General features: G+C 39.8%; 1 protein-coding gene and 1 long non-coding RNA gene across 12 annotated transcripts in view; one reads left to right on the forward strand and one right to left on the reverse strand.

The window, feature by feature from the left end:
- LOC143677848 (uncharacterized) overlaps positions 1-21,527 on the reverse strand; it is a 191,730-nt gene that overhangs the window by 109,246 nt on the left and 60,957 nt on the right. The window lies entirely within an intron of this gene.
- The window catches only part of NUP35 (nucleoporin 35), a 107,793-nt gene that overhangs the window by 67,696 nt on the left and 18,570 nt on the right, over positions 1-21,527 (forward strand). The window contains exon 11 of one of the 2 annotated variants that reach the window (XR_013172932.1): positions 4,000-4,718. The exons of the other annotated variant lie outside the window; for it this stretch is intronic. The gene's annotated coding sequence lies outside the window, so the exon portion shown is untranslated. Of the gene's footprint in view, positions 1-3,999; positions 4,719-21,527 lie in introns of those variants that run through there. 2 annotated transcript variants of the gene reach the window in all.

Consider the following 21,527-nt stretch of genomic DNA (forward strand, 5'->3'; position numbering starts at 1 on the left):
CTCACGTATTTTGGGGCATTCTGATTCGGTGCGTAAATATTTATGATTGTTATGTCTTCTTGTTTAATTGTTCCTTTTATTAGTAGATAGTGTCCTTCTTTGTCTCTTTTAACTGTTTTACATTTGAAGTCTAATTTGTTGGATATTAGTATAGCCACTCCTGCTCTTTTCTGGTTGTTATTTGCATGAAATATCTTTTCCCAACCTTTCACTTTCAACCTATGTTTATCTTTGGGTCTAAGATGTGTTTCCTGTAGACAGCATATAGAAGGATCCTGTTTTTTAATCCATTCTGCCAATCTATGTCTTTTGATTGGGGAATTCAGTCCATTGACATTTAGTGTTATTACTGTTTGGATAATATTTTCCTCTAACATTTTGCCTTTTGTATTATATATATCATATCTGATTTTCCTTCTTTCTACACTCTTTTCCATATCTCTCTCTTCTGTCTTTTTGTATCTGACTCTAGTGCTCCCTTTAGTATTTCTTGCAGAGCTGGTCTCTTGGTCACAAATTCTTTCAGTGACTTTTTGTCTGAGAATGTTTTAATTTCTCCCTCATTTTTGAAGGATAATTTTGCTGGATATAGGAGTCTTGGTTGGCAGTTTTTCTCTTTTAGTATTTTAAATATATCATCCCACTGTCTTCTAGCTTCCATGGTTTCTGCTGAGAAATCTACACAAAATCTTATTGGGTTTCCCTTGTATGTAATGGATTGTTTTTCTCTTGCTGCTTTCAAGATCTTCTCTTTCTCTTTGACCTCTGACATTCTAACTAGTAAGTGTCTTGGAGAACGCCTATTTGGGTCTAATCTCTTTGGGGTGCGCTGCACTTCTTGGATCTGTAATTTTAGGTCTTTCATAAGAGTTGGGAAATTTTCAGTGATAATTTCTTCCATTAGTTTTTCTCCTCCTTTTCCCTTCTCTTCTCCTTCTGGGACACCCACAACACGTATATTTGTGCGGTTCATATTGTCCTTGAGTTCCCTGATACCCTGTTCAAATTTTTCCATTCTTTTTCCTATAGTTTCTGTTTCTTTTTGGAATTCAGATGTTCCATCCTCCAAATCACTAATTCTATCTTCTGTCTCTTTAAATCTATCATTGTAGCTATCCATTATTTTTTCTATGTTTGCTACTTTATCCTTCACTTCCATAAGTTCTGCGATTTGTTTTTTCAGTTTTTCTATTTCTTCTTTATGTTCAGCCCATGTCCTCTTCATGTCCCCCCTCAATTTATCGATTTCATTTTTGAAGAGGTTTTCCATTTCTGTTCGTATATTCAGCATTAGTTGTCTCAGCTCTTGTGTCTCATTTGAGCTATTGGTTTGTTCCTTTGACTGAGCCATATTCTCAATCTTTTGAACGTGGACAGTTATCTTCTGCTGCTGGCGTCTGGGCATTTATTCAGATTTCTCTTGGTGTTGGACCCAGCAAGGTTGTAATATTTTTCTGTGAAATCTCTGGGTTCTGTTTTTCTTATCCTGCCCAGTAGGTGGCGCTCGTGGCACCCGTTTGTCTGCGGGTCCCACCAGTAAAAGGTGCTGTGGGACCTTAAACTTTGGAAAACTCTCGCCGTCCTGGGGGTTCGCTAGCCGAAACGGCTTGAGCCGGCCCGGGGTCCGAACGCAGGGAGGGTTGCTGGTCGCCGCAGCCAGGGAAAGAGACCGTCCGAATTTCCTAGTCGGCCCTGGGCAACAAGCGTGGCGGGAGGGCGCCAGCGGCAGCGGCCCGCCCGAGAGAGTGCACGTTCCCCGGGAGTCACGGGTTTGGAAGGGGCCTCCCCCACCCGTCACCGTTCTCCGCGGCCTGGGGGTTTCCGATCCAATTCTCTCAGTTGGTCCGGGGGCTGCGCGTGGTGTGGGTGCCAGCCGTCTTTGTTTCAGGGGACCGCCTCTCCAATTCTCCCAGCCGGCCCGGGAAGGGGGAAGGGAGTAACTCCGGCCGCTTGCCACCCCGCCCGGTAAGGCCCGCGCGCCTCGGCGATCTCACCCGAGCTGCTTCTCTCAGCCAGCCAGCCGTTCCAGGATGGGGTACGCTGTCTTTTTTATCTCTGTTGTGGCTTTGGGCGCTTTCTGTATCGTTTCTACTCCCCTAGTAGGTGTCCTGGAGAAGAAACTAAGATCCGCGCGTCTTACTAAGCCGCCATCTTCCAGGAAGTCAGATGTACCTCCATCTTGTGGTGACTTGTCAGAAGTGTTCAATGTGAAACAGTTTTTAGAGTAAATTTTCAAAACAGAAGCTGGAAAATCTGAGAGACAAAGCAAATGTTGTATTTATTTAAACCTTTAGAAATATTGAAAACTTAATTTTTGCATTTGTCTTCCTTCCTGCCTTTTTTGAACTTAATTTTAGGCTATTGTACAATTCTACTTTTATTGCAAAGGATCAAAAATATTTTGGGGGTAATGGACATGTATAAATAATTTTTCCTTTTCGAAATAAAGATAAAAAGAATATTGACCTTGAGGAAATGTAGTATAGAAACATTGAGATATGTCACTGATTTAAAAACACAAATTAGTAAGATCAGAGAACTATAATGCAATATTTCAATATTTTACCTCTACTACATTGTACTTGCAAAAAAGAACATGGATTGTATATATCTGTCATTCCATCAGCCAATATTTGGAAAACTTTCTTCAATAATTTTTGTTGAGCTTCTCCTATGTGCTAGGGCCTTGGTATATATTAAAGAGGTAAAGACAGATCCCCACTCTTGTGGAGCTTCCATTCTACCAAAAAAGAAACAGCAGGAAGTGATCATAATAAATTACAGTGTAAATTAAAGGGTAATAGGTGCTGTGGGAAAAAAAAAATGATCAGAAGTGCTGGAGTATTAAACATTAGTCCTCTGAGAAGTTGACATTTAAGCAAAGATTTAAAGGGGATAATGTGATTATCAGAGTGGTATTGGGAAGAACATAACAAGAATGTGAACAGCAAGGAGTTTTTCTGGTGTGGTGACGAAACAGCATGGAAATCAGTGTGGTTAGAGGTGTCAATAAGGGGAAGAGTAGTGGGAAAAGAGTTCAGAGTAGTGGAGTTTCCGATCACGTAGGATCTTTTAGATCCTTATTGGAACTTTGGCTTTTACTCTTTGTGGTATACACAGTAATGACCCCCAAACATGTCTGCATCCTAATCCCTGGAACCTCTTGAGTGTTACCTTACGTGACTATGCAGATGTGACTAAGGTACGGAGTTTGAGGTGGGGAGATTGTATTACTATTTTGGCCCAGTCTAATTGTCTGAACTCATAAAATTTGAGAACATTTTCTTGGCTAGGATCTGTGAGAACTTCATAGGAAGCAACTGGGAAAGAGGCTATGAGATATTTGAAGCCTGAGAGGGACTTCAGACATCTCATTGCTGGCTTCAAAGATGGAGGAAGGGGCCATTGAGTAAGGGTAGCCACTAGAAGCTGAGTATGGCCCTCAAATGATAGGCAGCAAGGAAACAGAGATTTCAGTTCTACAACCACAAGAAGCCAAATTCTGCCAGTAACCTGAATGAGCAAGGAAATGGATTTTTCCCGAAAGCCTCCAAAAAGGAGCACATCCCTGCTAAATCCTTGATTTTGGTTTTGTGAAACTTGAAATAGAGACCCAGCCAAGCTTACCAGACGTCAGACCTATGCAAACTGCAAAATAATAAATTTTTATTGTTTTAAGCTACTAATTTTGTGGAAATTTTCTATGTTAGTAAAAGAAAACTAATACACTCTGAATCCAAGAGGAGCCACTGGATGCTTTTGAGTAGAGGAGTACCATGACATGACTTATGTCCTTTTTAGTAAATATATAAATACCTGTGATCTGTTGACAACACAAGTGGTTGTTCAGTTAATGTTTCACCAAAATAAACACCTTTCAGCTTCAGTATTAGAAGCTAAGTCATTTATATCCTTGATATGATACATACTTTGATAGTTTGAGAAACATTTTACATTTTCTCAATTTCAGCATTAATGTAAATTTTGTTTCTTTTCCAGGAAATCCAAATATGATCTGGAACAATTAGAACTTAAAGTTAATTGTTTAATTCATCTAGGAAAAAGTGGCACGTATCTGTAGCAAAACAAGCCTGAATTACCTTTTTTTGGCTGGGGTGTGGATTTTTCTTTCCATGAAATAAGTCCTTGTTAAAAACGAAATTGCTGAAGATTAAGTGGGGAATAAAAAAGTATTAAGGTTGTCTTTAAGCTTCTGTCTCATTGTTTCTTAAAATATAGATATAGTTTCCACAGCATTCTATTTTGGCTGTCTCACACAGTAGCAGCACATGAGTATTGGAAATCAGTCATCAGTAAAAAACTGTTCTACACTTACATGGAATAGTGGCTCAATAAAACTCAGCTTCATTTGAAGCAATACTCTACAGCATAGGAATACAGAGTTTCTCTGATGAGTTAAGGTTAAGAAGTTATTGCTGTGGGATATTATGGCAAAGGAAAACCTTTGGGGCCAATATGCAGAAAGGGCAAAAATGCAAAGTAGTATTAAGCAGTCATTAATAGAGTAATAGAGTGTTTCTTTTTTTTCTTACATATATCGGTGTTTTCACTCATGACTATCTGATCATAATGTTTTCCCTGAACTGCTATAATGGATACTTGAAAAAATATTTTTATTGAGAAATATCTATACACATAGTCCAATCATATTATACAATCAATGGCTCACAATATCATCATAATATTGTATATTCATCCCCATGATCATTTTTAGAACATTTGTATCACTTCAGAAAAAAAAAAACTGATACGTTCCATACTCCTTACCTCTCCTTTTCATTAATCCACAGTATTTTTTTAAACATTTTTTTTTTATCATATAATGTATATATAAGTCAAAGACACAAAAAAGCAAACGTTTTCAAACACTCCTCAACAAGTAGCCACTGAACAGGTCCCATGTCATGGGCTACCATACCATCATCTCAGATTTTCCTTCTAGCTTCTCCAGAATATAGGAGACTAGGAGGAGTAAATATTTTATCACAATTGACTTTTTTCTTTTTTGTGAAAAATAGCATATATACAAAACAATAAATTTCAAAGCACAACACAACAATTAGTTGTATAACAGATTTCAGAGTTTGGTATGGGTTACAGTTCCACGATTTTAGGTTCTTCTAGCTGCTCTAAGATACTGGAGGCTAAAAGAAATATCAATGTAGAGATCCAGCAATCATTCGTTTTTTTAAACCCCACCTCTGTGGGTTTCACTCCAACATCACCTTTGATCTTTCTCTCCCACTCTTTAGGGGGTATTTGATCTATGGCCATTCTAACTTTCTCATGTTGGAAGGGGCTGTCAATCATATGGGGTAGGGAACCAGCTGATGTTCTGGAGAGGCTGGGCCCTCTAGCTTTTAGAACTTACCTAGTCCAGGTACTCATCTGTAGGTTGTAGGTTTCTGGAAAGTGACTCTAGTGCATGAAATCTTTGTAGAATCTTATGTATTATGCTAGGTGTTCTTCAGATTGGCTGAAATGGCTTTGGTTGAGGTTTGGCAAGTCATGATAGGTAGCAGTGAATAACTGAAGTTTGCATAAGCGTGACCTCCAGAGTAGTCTCTTGACTCTGTTCGAACTCTCTGTGCCACTGATACCTTACTAGTTACAACCCACAGTATTTTAACCTACCCAGTATTTGCCCTTTATCTCCCCCTATTTATTTTTTACCCCCCCCCCCCTTTTTTTTACTCATCTGTTCACACCCTGGATAGAAAGAACATCAGACCTAAGGTTTTCACAATCACAAAATCCCATTGTAAGAGCCATATAGTTATACAGTTTATAAGAATTAAGGCTACTGGAACACAGTTCAACAGTTTCAAGTACTTCCCTTTAACCACTCCAATACACCTTAAACTAAAAAGGGATATCGATATAGTATGTAAAAACAAACTTCAGGATAACCTCTCAACTCTGAAATCTCTCAGCCACTGAAAATTTATTTTATCTCATTTCTCTCCCCTTTTGGTCATGAAGGCTTTCTCATTCCCATGATGCCATGTCCTGATTCATCCTTGGGAGTCAGTTCCCACGTTGCCAGGGAGATTTAAACCTCTGGGAATCATATCCCACACGGTGGAGGGCAGTGAGTTCACCTGCCAGGCTGGCTTATAGAGAGAGGCCACACCTGAGCAACAAAAGAGGGTCTTTGGGGTTGACTCTTAGGCATAGTTTTCAATAGGCTTAGCCTCCTTTGCAGGAATAAGCTTCACTGGGGCAAGTCCCAAGATTGAGGGCTCAGACTGTTGCATTGGTTGACGCCGTTGCTTGTGAGAATATCAGGAACTTCCCAGAGGGGAAGTTGAATATTTCCTCCTTTCTCCCCAGTCCCCCAAAGGGATTCAGCAAATACTTTTTTTATAGAATGTTCTTAAAAAGAGCTTTTCCTCAAAACTATTCAGTATAGTATACACATTGATGGGAGTTAATTGTAATTTCTGTTTCAAAATAAATTGATCCAACTCCACACTAGAAAGCCAGTAGCTTCAAAAATCACGTCAGTGATAGAACTGTGAAACATATATAAGTATTCTTAGGGAGAAATTCACATTCCTCAGAGGAGGAAGAATCCTCTTTTTTGTTGTATTTTGCTGGGCTAATAGATAGGCTGCTTCCACAATCCTTTCTAAATTCTAAGATTAAATTCACTTATGCACTGTAAATTACACCAGACACTAAGGCAATTAGTTCAATAAAAGGGTGAATAAAGCCTGATCATATTGATTTTTTAGTCCTTTATCATTAGTAAATATCTTCTAGCTTAATTTTCCTACTTCTTTATATGGCATCTGCCTTATGTAAGCAAAGGGCCCTGTTTCTTCTTTTTAAAAAAACATTGTTATTGCCAGCACCCCTCCCCCACAGGCTGCTTCCCAGAGGGGAAAGGAAAAGACTTTACCAGCAGCAGGGACTGGGCACAATCAAACGCCAATTGTGGAACTAATTAACAAATTCTGACTACTAAAAATAGGCCCCCAGCTTAGGTGAACCTGATCAAAGCGGAGGTTGCTCATTTCTGCCCCGGCGCCAAGGGGGCAGGACTGACAGAAAAAGGGGGGAAAAAAAAAAAGAAGGAAACAGGTTTTTGTGGCTGTGTATCTACAAAGGCTTGACTGCCTCTGGATAAAGCGGCAGGACTTTTCAGGCTGCAACTGGCCCAGGCATAGGCAGAAGTGAGCTCTTTTGGGGGCTTATCTGGAGCTTGTGCCTTCCCCAGGGGAGGGGTGAAGCCCCACCCAGGTGGAATCCCTTCATCAAGGAATTCAGACACCAGGGCTTGGTAATTTGAAGCTATTAAAACCAGCTTACAACCTCTCCTCTGTCTCCACCATGCCCCCAGCAGGGAGGTCTGCCAAAGTTAAAGGTACCACATCATATGCTGGTGGGACCTGCAGTCAGACAAGCGCCACATACTGGGCAGGATAAGAAAAAAAGAGTCCAGAGACTTCACAGGAAAGTCTCTTAACCTGCTGGGTCTCAGTCTCAGGGAAAACCGATGCAGGTGACTCTTTCCTCCTGATAAGAGGCCACTTTGATCTGGGAAAATCTGGCTGGGGTCTATAATATCTAAGTAGACCCTCCTAAGTGTGTGTGGGGAGGAAGGCACCACACAAGCAGGGCAAGAAACAAGAAAACAACTGAAAAATTCTCCTCTGTTAAACAAAACTTAAGCTAAAGGTCCAGAAAAAGCTGAACGGAATGTCAAAGAACACCTAGACAACAAATTCATCCAGCAAGAAAACCCTAGATAAAAGAAGTGAAAGCAATCTCCAGAATAAACTAATTAAGGTAATTAAATGCCTAGATGCCAGCAAAAAATAACAAATCACACTAGGAAAATTGAAGATATGGCCCAGTCAAAGGAACAAACCAACAATTCAAATGACATACAGGAGCTGAAACAATTAATTCAGAATATACGAACAGACATGGAAAACCTCATCAAAAAACCAAATCAATGAATTGAGGGAGTATATAAAGAAGGCAAGGAAAGAACAAAAAGAAGAAACTGAAAGTCTGAAAAAACAAATCACAGAACTTATGGGAATGAAAGACACAGTAGAAGAGATGAAAAAAACAATGGAAACTTACAATGGTAGAGAGACAATTTCGAGAGACAGAACATAGGATTTCTGAACTGGAGGATGGAACATCTGAAATCCGACAAGAAACAGAAACTATAGGGAAAAAATGGAAAAATATGAGCAGGGACTCAGGGAATTGAAAGACAATATGAAGCTCATGAATATATGTGTTGTGGGTGTCCCAGAAGGAGAAGAGAAGGGAAAAGGAGGAGAAAAACTAATGGAAGAAATTATCACTGAAAATTTCCCAACTCTTATGAAAGACTTAAAATTAAAGATCCAAGAAGTGCAGTGTACCCAAAAGAGAATAGATCCAAATAGACATACTCCAAGACATTTAATAATCAGAACGTCAGAGGTCAAAGAGAAAGAGAGGATCTTGAAAGCAGCAAGAGAAAAGCAATCCATCACATACAAGGGAAGCCCAATAAGACTATGCTCAGATCTCTCAGCAGAAACCATGGAGGCGAGCAGACAGTGGGATAATATATTTAAATTATTAAAGGAGAAAAACTGCCAACCAAGAATTCTATATCCAGCAAAATTGTCCTTCAAAAATGAGGGAGAAATTAAAACATTTTCAGACAAAAAATCACTGAGAGAATTTGTGACCAAGAGACCAGCTCTGAAAGAAATACTAAAGGGAACACTAGAGACAGATACGAAGACAGAAGAGAGAGGTGTGGAGAAGAGTGTAGAAAGGAAGACTATGAGTAAAGGTAAAAAGAAGGAAAATTAGATATGACATATAAAATCCAGAAGGCAAAATAATAGAAGAAAGTGCTATGGTACTTAAAATTTTGAAATTTCAACTAATGTGTAAGACTAAAGCAAAAAATTTTTATTTGGTACAAATCTACACTTTGACTAGTGCATTTCCCGATATAACTTATGTAGATAGTTGATTGAACACCTTAAGTACATGGAACTTTGTATAGGATATGAGATTTTGTTGGTTTGTCCAGGTGATGCCCTGATGAATCCCAGAGTGAGTTGATCAGTGAGTGGAAAAGTATTTGCAAAGTCCCCTTCGGGAAATGGTGAGAACGGGGGAAAACTCAACTTACCCAAGTTGAATTCTTGATATTCTCACAAGCAGTGTGGACAACCAAAGCTATAGGCTGAGCCCCCAGTCTTGGGGGTTGTTCATATGAAACTTAACCCCACAGGGGATGGGTCAAGCCTACTTAAAATTAAGCCTAAGAGTCACCCCCAAGAGAACCTCTTTTGTTGCTCAGATGTGGCCTCTCTCTCCAGCCTGTCTACATGGGACATGACTACCAGGGGTGTGGATCTTCCTGGCAGTGTGGGACAGAAATCCTAGAATGAGCTGAGATTCAGCATCAAGGGATTGAGAAAAACTCTAGAATGAGCTGAGACCCAGCATCAAGGGATTGAGAAAACCTTCTCGACCAAAAGCGGGAAGAGTGAAATGAGACAAAGTGTCAATGGCTGAGAGATTCCAAACAGAGTCGAGAGGTTATCCTGGAGGTTATTCTTATGCATTAAGTAGATATCACCTTGTTATTCAAGATGTAATGGAGAGGCTGGAGGGAACTGCCTGAAAATGTAGAGCTGTGTTCCAGTAGCCATGTTTCTTTTTGATGATTGTATAATGATATAGCTTTCACAATGTGACCATGTGATTGTGAAAACCTTGTGTCTGATGCTCCTTTTATCTACCTTGTCAACAGATGAGAGGAACATATGGAATAAAAATAAAAAATAGGGGGAACAAATGTTAAAATGAATTTAGTTTGAAATGCTAGTGATCAATGAAAGGGATCAGTAAGGAGTATGGCATGTAAATTTTTTTTTTCTGTTTGTTATATTTTCCTGTTGTCTTTTTTCTTTTTCTGAATTGATGCTAATGTTCTGGGAAATGATCATGATGATGAATATGAAACTATGTGATGATATTGTGAATTGCTGAGTGTATGTGTTGGGAATGTTTGTGTTTCTTGTAGTTTTTTTTAATTAATAAATTTTTTAAAAAATTTAGAAACGGATAACACGATACGACCTGATTGTAGTGCAATAATGTAAGCACACTGAATGAAGCTGAATGTGAGAATGGTAGAGGGAGGAGGACTGGGGGCACATAAGAAACCAGAAGATAAAGAATAAGACTGAGATGGTATCATTTAGGAATGCCTAGATTGTAGAATAATAGTGATTAACTGTACAAAGTTAAAAATGTTTTTTGCATGAGGAAGAACAAAGGAATGTCATTATTGCAGGGTGTTGAAAATAGATGGTCATTCATATTTTAAAACTTCAACTTGTGTGAGACTAAAGCAAAAAATGTTTATTTGGTACCAAAAAAAAGTTGGAAAAGGTATCTGACTTCAAACAGAGATATGAATGAAGCTGATCAGTATAGGACTAAAGTAAATCAGAATACAGGGTAAAGGATTATATTGTCTATATTTTAAAACTTCAATTTCTGAGACCCAAAGGAGAAATGTTTATTTGGCCCAAAATTTATATTTTGAGTAGTGCATTTTCTAATTTAGCTTGTATGATCAGTTTAATTGAACACCATAAATACATGGAATCTTGAATACTGCATGAGACTTTGTTGGTTTGTCTGGGTTATTAAGATGTCTTGATATATCCCAGAGTAATCTGGACAGAAAATAAAGAACTATTTGCAAGGTCCCCTTGGGGCCCTGGGGAGAAAGGCAGAAACATTCAACTTTCCCATTTGGAGAATTTCGGATATCTCATAAGCAGTGGAGACAGCCAAATCAATAAGCCAACCCCTTGATCTTGGGGTTCATCCCTATGAAATTTATTCCTGAAAAGGATAGACTAAGGCTACTTAAAATTAGGTCTAAGAGTCACTCCCAGAGAACCTCTTTTGTTGTTCAGATGTCTAAGTTGTACACCTCTCTCTAAGCTGACACAGCAAAGGAACCCACTGCCCTCCACCACTATGTGGGGCATGACTCCCAGGGGATAAGTCTCCCTGGCAATGTGGGACAGAAATCCTGGGATGAGCTGGAACCCAGCATCAAGGTGTTGAGAAAGTCTTCTTAAACAAAAGGGGGAAGAGAGAAATGAGACAATATAAATTTTCATCAGCTAAGACTTCAACCAGAGTCACGAGGTTATTCTGAAAGTTATTCTTAAGCATTACGTAGATATCCCTTTTTAGTTTATGGGTGTATTGGAGTGGCTAGAGGGAAGTACCTGACACTGTTGAGCTGTGTTCCAGTAGCCTTGATTCTTGAGGATGATTGTATAACAATATAGCTTTTACAATGTGGCTGTAGATGGTTATGAAAAGCTTGTGTCTAATGCTCCTTTTATCTAGGATATGGACAGATTAGTAAAAAATAAAGGATTAAAATAAACATAAAGGGGAGAGAAAGGTAAAATAAATTGAGTAGATGGAAATACTAGTGGTCAATGAGAGGGAGGGGTAAGGGATATGGTATGTATGAGATTTTTCTTTTCATTTTTATTCCTTTTTCTGGAGTCATGCAAAGGTTCTAAAAAAATGATCACAGCAATGAATACACAACTATGTGATGATATTGTGAGCCACTGAATGTACACTATATATGGATTGTTAGTATGTTAAGATTAGTCAATAACAATATTTTTTTGAAATTTTAAAATATTAAGTACCATCTATTCTCAGCACACTGCAGTAATGACATTCCTTTGTTCTTCCTCATGCAAAAACATTTTTTAAACTTGTACATTTAGTCACTATCATTATACACTCTAGGCATTCTTAGATTACACCATCTCAATCTTTATCATCTATCTTTCTTTCTGATTTCATTTATGCCCCAGCCCTCCTCCCTCTATCATTCTCATATGCAGCTTCATTCAGTATTTTAGCATAATTGTATCACAGTTAGGTAATATGGTGCTGTCCATTTCTGAGTTTTTATATTCAGTCCTGTTGCACAGTCTGTATCCCTTCAGCTCCAATTACCCAATATCTTACCCTATTTCTATCTCCTGATGGTCTCTGTTACCAAGGAAATATTCCAAGTTTATTCACTAATGTCAGTTCATATCAGTGAGACCATATAGTATTTGTCCTTTTGTTTCTGGCTAATCGTACTCAGTATAAGGTCCTTAAGGTCCACTCAGGTTGTTACATACTTCATAACTTTATTCTGTCTTATAGCTGCATAATATTCCATCTTATGTAAATGTCACAGTTTGTTTAGCCAACTGTCTGTTGATGGACATTTTGGCTGTTTCCGTCTCTTGGTAATTGTTAATAATGCTGCTATAAACATTGGTGTGTAAATGTCCATTTGTGTCCTTGGCCTCATGTCCTTTGAGTAGAGACAGCATATAGATGGGTCCTGTTTTTTAATCCATTCTGCCAGACTATGTCTTTTGATTTGAGAGTTTAATCCATTAACAAGTAGTGTTATTACTGCATGGGTAGGACTTTCTTCTATTATTTTGCCTTCTGGATTTTATATGTCATATCTAATTTTCCTTCTTTTTACCTTTACTCATAGTCTTCCTTTCTACACTCTTCTCCACACCTCTCTCTTCTGTCTTCGTATCTGTCTCTAGTGTTCCCTTTAGTATTTCTTTCAGAGCTGGTCTCTTGGTCACAAATTCTCTCAGTGATTTTTTGTCTGAAAATGTTTTAATTTCTCCCTCATTTTTGAAGGACAATTTTGCTGGATATAGAATTCTTGGTTGGCAGTTTTTCTCCTTTAATAATTTAAATATATTATCCCACTGTCTGCTCGCCTCCATGGTTTCTGCTGAGAGATCTGAGCATAGTCTTATTGGGCTTCCCTTGTATGTGATGGATTGCTTTTCTCTTGCTGCTTTCAAGATCCTCTCTTTCTCTTTGACCTCTGACGTTCTGATTATTAAATGTCTTGGAGTATGTCTATTTGGATCTATTCTCTTTTGGGTACACTGCACTTCTTGGATCTTTAATTTTAAGTCTTTCATAAGAGTTGGGAAATTTTCAGTGATAATTTCTTCCATTAGTTTTTCTCCTCCTTTTCCCTTCTCTTCTCCTTCTGGGACACCCACAACACATATATTCATGAGCTTCATATTGTCTTTCAATTCCCTGAGACCCTGCTCATATTTTTCCATTTTTTCCCTATAGTTTCTGTTTCTTGTCGGATTTCAGATGTTCCATCCTCCAGTTCAGAAATCCTATGTTCTGTCTCTCGAAATTGTCTCTCTACCATTGTAAGTTTCCATTGTTTTTTTTCATCTCTTCTACTGTGTCTTTCATTCCCATAAGTTCTGTGATTTGTTTTTTCAGACTTTCAGTTTCTTCTTTTTGTTCTTTCCTTGCCTTCTTTATATACTCCCTCAATTCATTGATTTGGTTTTTTGATGAGGTTTTCCATGTCTGTTCGTATATTCTGAATTAATTGTTTCAGCTCCTGTATGTCATTTGAATTGTTGGTTTGTTCCTTTGACTGGGCCATATCTTCAATTTTCCTAGTGTGATTTGTTATTTTTTGCTGGCATCTAGGCATTTAATTACCTTAATTAGTTTATTCTGGAGATTGCTTTCACTTCTTTTATCTAGGGTTTTCTTGCTGGATGAATTTGTTGTCTAGGTGTTCTTTGACATTCCGTTCAGCTTTTTCTGGACCTTTAGCTTAAGTTTTGTTTAACAGAGGAGAATTTTTCAGTTGTTTTCTTGTTTCTTGCCCTGCTTGTGTGGTGCCTTCCTCCCCACACACACTTAGGAGGGTCTACTTAGATATTATAGACCCCAGCCAGATTTTCCCAGATCAAAGTGGCCTCTTATCAGGAGGAAAGAGTCACCTGCATCGGTTTTCCCTGAGACTGAGACCCAGCAGGTTAAGAGACTTTCCTGTGAAGTCTCTGGACTCTTTTTTTCTTATCCTGCCCAGTATGTGGCGCTTGTCTGACTGCAGGTCCCACCAGCATATGATGTGGTACCTTTAACTTTGGCAGACCTCCCTGCTGGGGGCATGGTGGAGACAGAGGAGAGGTTGTAAGCTGGTTTTAATAGCTTCAAATTACCAAGCCCTGGTGTCTGAATTCCTTGATGAAGGGATTCCACCTGGGTGGGGCTTCACCCCTCCCCTGGGGAAGGCACAAGCTCCAGATAAGCCCCCAAAAGAGCTCACTTCTGCCTATGCCTGGGCCAGTTGCAGCCTGAAAAGTCCTGCCGCTTTATCCAGAGGCAGTCAAGCCTTTGTAGATACACAGCCACAAAAACCTGTTTCCTTCTTTTTTTTTTCCCCCCCCTTTTTCTGTCAGTCCTGCCCCCTTGGCGCCGGGGCAGAAATGAGCAACCTCCGCTTTGATCAGGTTCACCTAAGCTGGGGGCCTATTTTTAGTAGTCAGAATTTGTTAATTAGTTCCACAATTGGCGTTTGATTGTGCCCAGTCCCTGCTGCTGGTAAAGTCTTTTCCTTTCCCCTCTGGGAAGTGGCCTGTGGGTGCGCGGCACTGGCCACCGCAGCTTTGGGAACTTACTGTTCTGGGGGGTGCTCGCAGCCTGTCTAGCTGGTCCAGACTGGGATATGCTGTGTGTCTGGTCACTGACGTGGCCCCAAGAGCTGTTCTGTACTGTTTCTGGTTATTTAGTAGTTGTTCCCCATTTCTAAATTTTTACAAGTGTTGCACAATCTTTATCCTTTCAGCTCCAATTACCCAATATCTACCTTAATTCTATCTCCTGATGACCTCTATTCTTAACTGAAATTCTCCAAGTTCATTCATTAATTGAACCTTGATTCCCATAAGTTCTGTGGCTTGTTTTTTCAGACTTTCATTTTTTTCTTTTTCTTTTTCCGTTGCCTTCTTTATATCCTCCCTCAACCCATAGATTTGATTTTTGATGATATTTTCCATGTCTTTTGAACATTCTGAATTAATTGTTTCAACTCCTGTATCTCATTTGAATTGTTGGTTTGTTCCTTTGACTGGGCCATATCTTCAATTTTCCTAGTATGATTTGTTATTTTTTGCTGGCATCTAGGCATTTAATTTCCTTAATTAGTTTATTCTGGAGATTATTTTCACTCTTTTACCTAGGATTTTCTTGCTGGATGGCTTTGTTCTCTATCTATTCTTTGACATTCAATTCAGCTTATTCTAGATTTCTAGATAGGTTTTGTTTAGGTATCAGAAATTTTCTATTCTTCTTTCTTGCCCTGCTTATATGGTGCTTTTTTTTTTTCCCCATAGGAGGGTCTACTTAGGTATTGTAGAATCCAGTCAGATTTTCCCAGACCAAAGTGGTCACCTTTCAGGAGGCAAGAGTCACCTACATCAGTTTTCCCTGTCGGTGAAACCCAGCAGATTGACAGATTTTCCTAGGAAGCATCTAGATTCTCTGAATTTCCTATCCTGCTCAATGTGTGGCACTTGTCTGCCTGTGGGTCCCACCAGCATAAAGTGATGTGGTGCCTTTAACTTCAACAGACTATCCCTGCTGGGGGTGTGGTTGAGACAGAGGAGAAGTTGTAGGCTGGCTTTAATTGCTTCAGTTTTCCAGTTCTTAGGGTCTGAATTCCTTGAGGAAGGGATTCCACCTGAGCTGGGCCCCACCCCTCTCCTGGGGAAGGCACAGCCTTCAGGGAATTACCTCCTTTCACCTGACAGCCTCTTTGTCTCTCAGACAAGTTTAATTCCACACTTTCAGAACAGGACCCCTGTTCCTCAGATTTGTTAATCAAGAGCTTAAGTTGTTATGTTGCTCTGTGTATCTCCAGGTCCTATGTGCCCCCACATATTTTTTTAGGGTCCAGACCTTTTCAAGTATATCATGCTGTCTGATCCAAAAAACTTCTCTGTTTTTTTTTTTCGTCAGCCCTGGCCCCTCTGCGCCAGGGCAAAAACTAGTAACTTGAGCTTTTATTTGAGGTTTAGCTTTGCTGGGGGCCTATTTTCATTAGTCAGAATTTGTTAATTAATTCCACTATTGAGCTTGGTTGAGCCCAGCCCATTGCTGTTACTAAAGTCTCTTTCCTCTCTTGGAAGCAGCCTGTGGGGGAGGGGCACCAGCCTCCATGGCTTAGGGGACTCAGCGTTCTGGGTGGAATCACAGCTTGTCCAGCTTGTCCAGACTGATGTATGCTGTGTGTCCTGTCACTGATGTGGCCCCAACAGTTGTTCTGTACTGCTTCTGGCTATTTACTAGCTGCTCTGGAGGACGAACTAAATTCCACACCTCACTAAGCCACCATGTTGGACTGCACCCTTTTTAAACAGTTCCTGCTTGGGGGACTGCTGACTCTTATAGCTTCAGAGCTCTAATTCTGAATCTCAGGTGTCACATAAATACCTGAAGTTTCTAGGAATTACCAGGTTATAAACAAACAGCTCAGTATCTCAGAATTTAGTATTATCAGTTACAACTCGTGAATATATGTGATTGCTGTAACAACTTATAATCTAGGACTCTTTACAAATAGGCCCCAACCTGGTAACCCATGCTCTTGACTTCAGTTCACCGAGTTTTTATATTATAGTTTAGTCCATATGAGTGAAGCGTGATAATATTTGTCTTTTTTGTTTCTGACATTTCATTCAACATACAGTCCTTAATGTTTATTTTCCAAGTTGCATGCCTCACAATATCATTCCTTCTTGCTGTCATTCAGTAGTCCATTTTATGTATATCCCATAGTTCCCCCTTCCATTCCTCAGTCGTTGTACCCTTAGGCTGCCTCCATCCATTGAGGCTTGTGAGCACTACTGTCATAGACACCTGTGTGCAAATATCCATTTGTGTCTCCACACTCAGTTCCTCCAGGCATATACTGAGCTATGGGGTTTCAGGATCATATGGCATCCCCACCACTAGCCTCCTATGGAACCAACACACTGCCTTCCAAGGGGCTGCACCTTTCAGTTTTCCTTCCCACAGTGAACAGGTACATGTCTTTGCATTTTCTCTTATTTCTCTTTCTTCATTTAAAAAAAAGAACTTATTGTATAATGTAACATATATACAAAGCAAAGAAAGATAAAAGCAATAATTTTCAGAGCACTCTTCGACAAATAGTTACGGGACAGATCCCAGAGTTTGTCATGGGCTACGATATTATCATCTCAGATATTTCCTTCTAGGTGCTCCAGAATATAGTAGACTAGAAGGAATAAATATTTTTTCCATCACAATTGACTTTTTTTCTTTTTTGTGAAAAATGACATATGTACAAAAAGCAACAAATTTCAAAGAACAGCACAACAATTAGTTGTAGAATAGATTTCAGAGTTTGGTATGGGTTAAATTGCAGTTTTAGATTTTACTTCTAGCTGCTTTAAGATACTGGAGATAAAAAGCAATATCAATATAATGATTCAGCAATCATATTCGTTTGCTAAACCCTACCTTCTCTGTATAATTCCATCATCACCTTTGATCTTTCTATCCCACTCTTTAGGGGTATTTGGGAATTTTCATGTTGGGAGGAGCTGTTAATAATATTGGGTAGAGAGATGTCACTAGCTAATTTTCTAGAGAGGCAGGGCCCTATGGGTTTCAGGACTTATCTGGTCCAGGGACTTATCTGGAGGTTGTAGGTTTCTGGAAAGTTACCTTAGTATATTGTACCCTTGTAGAATCTTATATATTGCCCTAGGAGTTCTTTAGAATTGGCTGAAGTGGTTTTGGTTGGGGTTTGGCAAGTTATGCTAGGTAGCAATGGAACTGCAGCTTGCATAAGAGTGACCTCCAGAGTCACCTGTCGACTCTATTTGAAGTCTCTCAGCCACTGATACTTTGTTACACTTCTTTTCCCCCTTTTGGTCAGGATGGATTCCACAATGCCAGCGGTGGAGTGATCCCTGCATGGGCTGGGCAGCTGGCCCGGCTGCCCAGGTGTGGGAGTTAGATTCAGGTGTCAACTTGGGTAGATGAAGGTGCCTAGTTCTAGTGCTGTGGACATGAGCCAATGGCATGTGAACCTCATCTATTGCTGATTACATCTGCAGTCGGCTAGGAGGTTTGCCTGCTGCAATGAATGATGTTTGATTTAATTGGCTGGTGCTTAAATGAGAGAGCTCAACATAGCACAACAAAAGCGGCTCAGCATATCTCATCTCAGCACTTGCAGCTCAGCCCACGCCTTTGGAGATGCAGAAAGAAATCACCCTGGGGAAAGTTGTTGGAACCCAGAGGCCTGGAGAGAAGTCCAACAGAGATCACCCTGTGCCTTCCCACATAAGAAAGAACCTCAGTTGAAAGTTAGCTGCCGATCCTCTGAAAAACTATACGTTAACTAAATAAATCCCCTTTTATTGAAAGCCAGTCCATCTCTGGTGTGTTGCATTCTGGCAGCTAGGAAACTAGAACAGCAGGTCAGCACTTGCCGAGTTGTGGGGCGTCACTGGGGTGTCTGCATTGCACAGATTTGGGAGGGCCATAAACTGATGTACATTTGCACTGAGCTGGGGGGGGGTGGTGGTCCGGGGGGCGGTTTGCATGATTTATGGGGCTGGGGGCAGGTGTAGGCTGGGTATGGAGGCAAGTGCCTGCAGCCTTTATGTACTGTCTGCTGCCTGCAGGGGGCAGGGGCTATGAGGTAGGCCTGGTGAGGGGCAAGATGAGACTGCACTTTTGCCGGAGAGGTGGCCTGGCCTGGGGCAGGTATGTGTGTGCTTGGGGTGGGGTTGTGGGGCAGGTAGGCGAGCAAGGGGTTAGTGGGGCAGGGCTGCTTGGAGCACAAGGAGGGGTGGCGGGTGACAGGTTTCAGGTGTGTGGGGTGTGGGGTTAGCTGCACATTGTGAGGATGCTCTGGTGAGGTTAGTGCATTAAAAGAATGCAGTTTGGCTTACTTCCTAATCCCTGATTCCATGTCCATGCACTTCTGAGGGCTATGGGCTTCCATGTTGAGCTGTTTGCACCAGCCAGATGGTCTTCAGTTCTCTGCTTCTCAGTTCCTCAGCTTTTGCAACCAGGGCCACCCTGCAGCCTGGGACATGAAAGGGAGAGCAAGAGGGCAGAGCCGCTGGCAGAGAGGAGCTCACCCAGTTTGCTGAGAAACTGCCCTGAACAGCTGCAGGTGCCGCGATCCTAATGCCATCTGCCCCACCCTGCTTGTTTTATACAGTTTTATTCACACATCATACAGTCCAAACTAAGTGTATGGACATGTCTTTGCCATCATAATCTATGGGAAGACATTTGCTTTACTAACACAAAGAATCCATACCCCTTCCCCATGCCCCCACCTGTTGGCATTTAGTTTTGTCATAATGCCTTTCTTACATTCCGTGGAAGCATGTTACAATGTTACTGTTGACTATAGACCCTAGTTTGCATTGTTTATACTTTTTGCTGTATACCATCTATTTTCAGCACCCTGCAAAGCTGACGTTCATTTTTTCTCCCTCTTGCAAAAATGTTTTTTTATTTGTATATTTTACCATCATCATTGCCCACTCCTAAATTATACCATCTGTCTTTATCCTTTATCTTTCCTTCTGGTTTCATATGTGCCCTCAGCTCTTCTCCCTCTATCATACTCACATTCAGCTTCATTTAATTATTATATTATTGTGCTACAATCAGGTATTATTGTGCTATGCATTTCTGAATTTTTCCCATCAGTCCTGTTGCACAATTTGTATTCCTTCAACATCAATTGCCCAGTCTCTATCCTTTTTCTATTTCCTGATAACCTGTGTTCTTAACTTCAATTTTCAATGTCATTCGTTAATGTTAGCTCATATCAGTGAGACCATACAGTATTTGTCCATTAGTTTCTGGCTAATTTCCTCAGCAAAATGTCCTCAAAGTTCATCCACATTGTTACATGCTTCATGACTTTATAGTGTCTTATAGCTGTGTAATATTCCATTGTATGCATATGCCACAGCTTGTTTAGCCAGTCATCCATTGATGGACATTTGGTCTGTTTTCATGTCTTGGCAATCATAAATAATGCCGCTATACACATTGGTGTGTAAATGTCCGCTTGTGTCCTTGCTGTCAGATCCTCTGATTATATACCTAGTAATGGGATTACTGGATCATATCATAGTTCTATTCTTAGCTTCCTGAGGAACCATCAAACTGCCTTCCAGAGCAGTTGTATCATTTTACAATTCCACTAGCAGTGGATAAGTATGCCGCTTTCTCCACATCCTCTCCAGCACTTGTCGTTTTCTGTTTTATTGATAATGGCCATTCTGGTGGGTGTGAGATGATATCTCATTGTGGGTTTGATTTGCATTTCCCTAATAGCCAGTGAAGTTGAGCATCTTTTCATGTGCCTTTTAGCCATTTTTATTTCCTCTTCTGAGAAGTGCCTCTTGTCTTTTGCCCATTTTTAAATTGGGTTGTTTGTCTTTTTTGATGAGTTGAAGAATCTCTTCATGTATTCTGGATGCTAAACCCTTATCTAATATGTGGTTTTCAAATATTGTCTTCCATTGTGTAGACTGCTTTGTTACTTCCTTGACAAAGTTTTGATGCACAAAAGTGTTTAATTTTGAGGAGTTCCCATTTACCTATTTATTTCTTCAATGCTCATGCTTTGGGTGTAAGGTATGGGAAACTGCCTTCTATTACAAGTTTTATAAAATATTTCCCTGCATTTTCTTCTAAAAGTTTTATGCTCTTAGCTCTAATGTTTAGGTCTTTGGTCCATTTTGAGTTAATTTTTGTGTAGGGTGAGATATGGATCCTCTTTTATTCTTTTGCATATGGATATCCAGTTCTCCAGGCCTCATTTATTGAAGAGGCTGCTCTGTCCCAGATGGCTTGGCTTGACTGCCTTATAAAAGATCAATTATCCATAGATGAGAGGGTCTATATCTGAACAGTCTATTCAATTCCATTGGTCAGTATATCTATCTTTATGCCAGTACCATGCTGTTTTGACAACTGTAGCTTCATAATATGCTTTGAAGTCAGGTAGCGTGAGACCTTCTACTTCATTTTTCTTTCTCAAGATATTGTTAGCACCCTTCCCTTCCAAATAAATTTGGCTGTTGGTTTTTTATTTCTATAATATAAGTTGTTGGGATGTTAATTGGTATTGCATTGAATCCATAAATCAATTTAAGTAGAATTGACATCTCAACTATATTTAGTCTTCCAGTCTATGAACATGGTATACACTTCCATTTATTTAGATTGTCTATGTTTTTTTTTTTTTAGCAATTTCTTCTAGTTTTCTGTGTATAGCTTTTTTGTATCCTTAGTTAAATTTATTCCTAAATACTTGATTGTTTTGGTTGTTATTGTAAATGGAATATTTTTTCTTGATTTCCTCTTCAGATTGCTCATTACTATTTTATAGTGTTTCTACCTGGATTTTTGGGTGTTGATCTTGTACCCTGCCACTTTGCTGGACTCGTTTATTAGTTCTGGTAGCTTTGCTGTAGATTTTTTGGATGTTCAACATGTGGTATAATATCATCTGCAAACAGGGAGAGTTTTACTTCTTCATTTTCAATTTGGATACC

The sequence above is a fragment of the Tamandua tetradactyla genome, chromosome 3 (genome assembly GCF_023851605.1).
Source record: "Tamandua tetradactyla isolate mTamTet1 chromosome 3, mTamTet1.pri, whole genome shotgun sequence".
In the NCBI taxonomy this organism is placed as follows: Eukaryota; Metazoa; Chordata; class Mammalia; order Pilosa; family Myrmecophagidae; genus Tamandua; species Tamandua tetradactyla.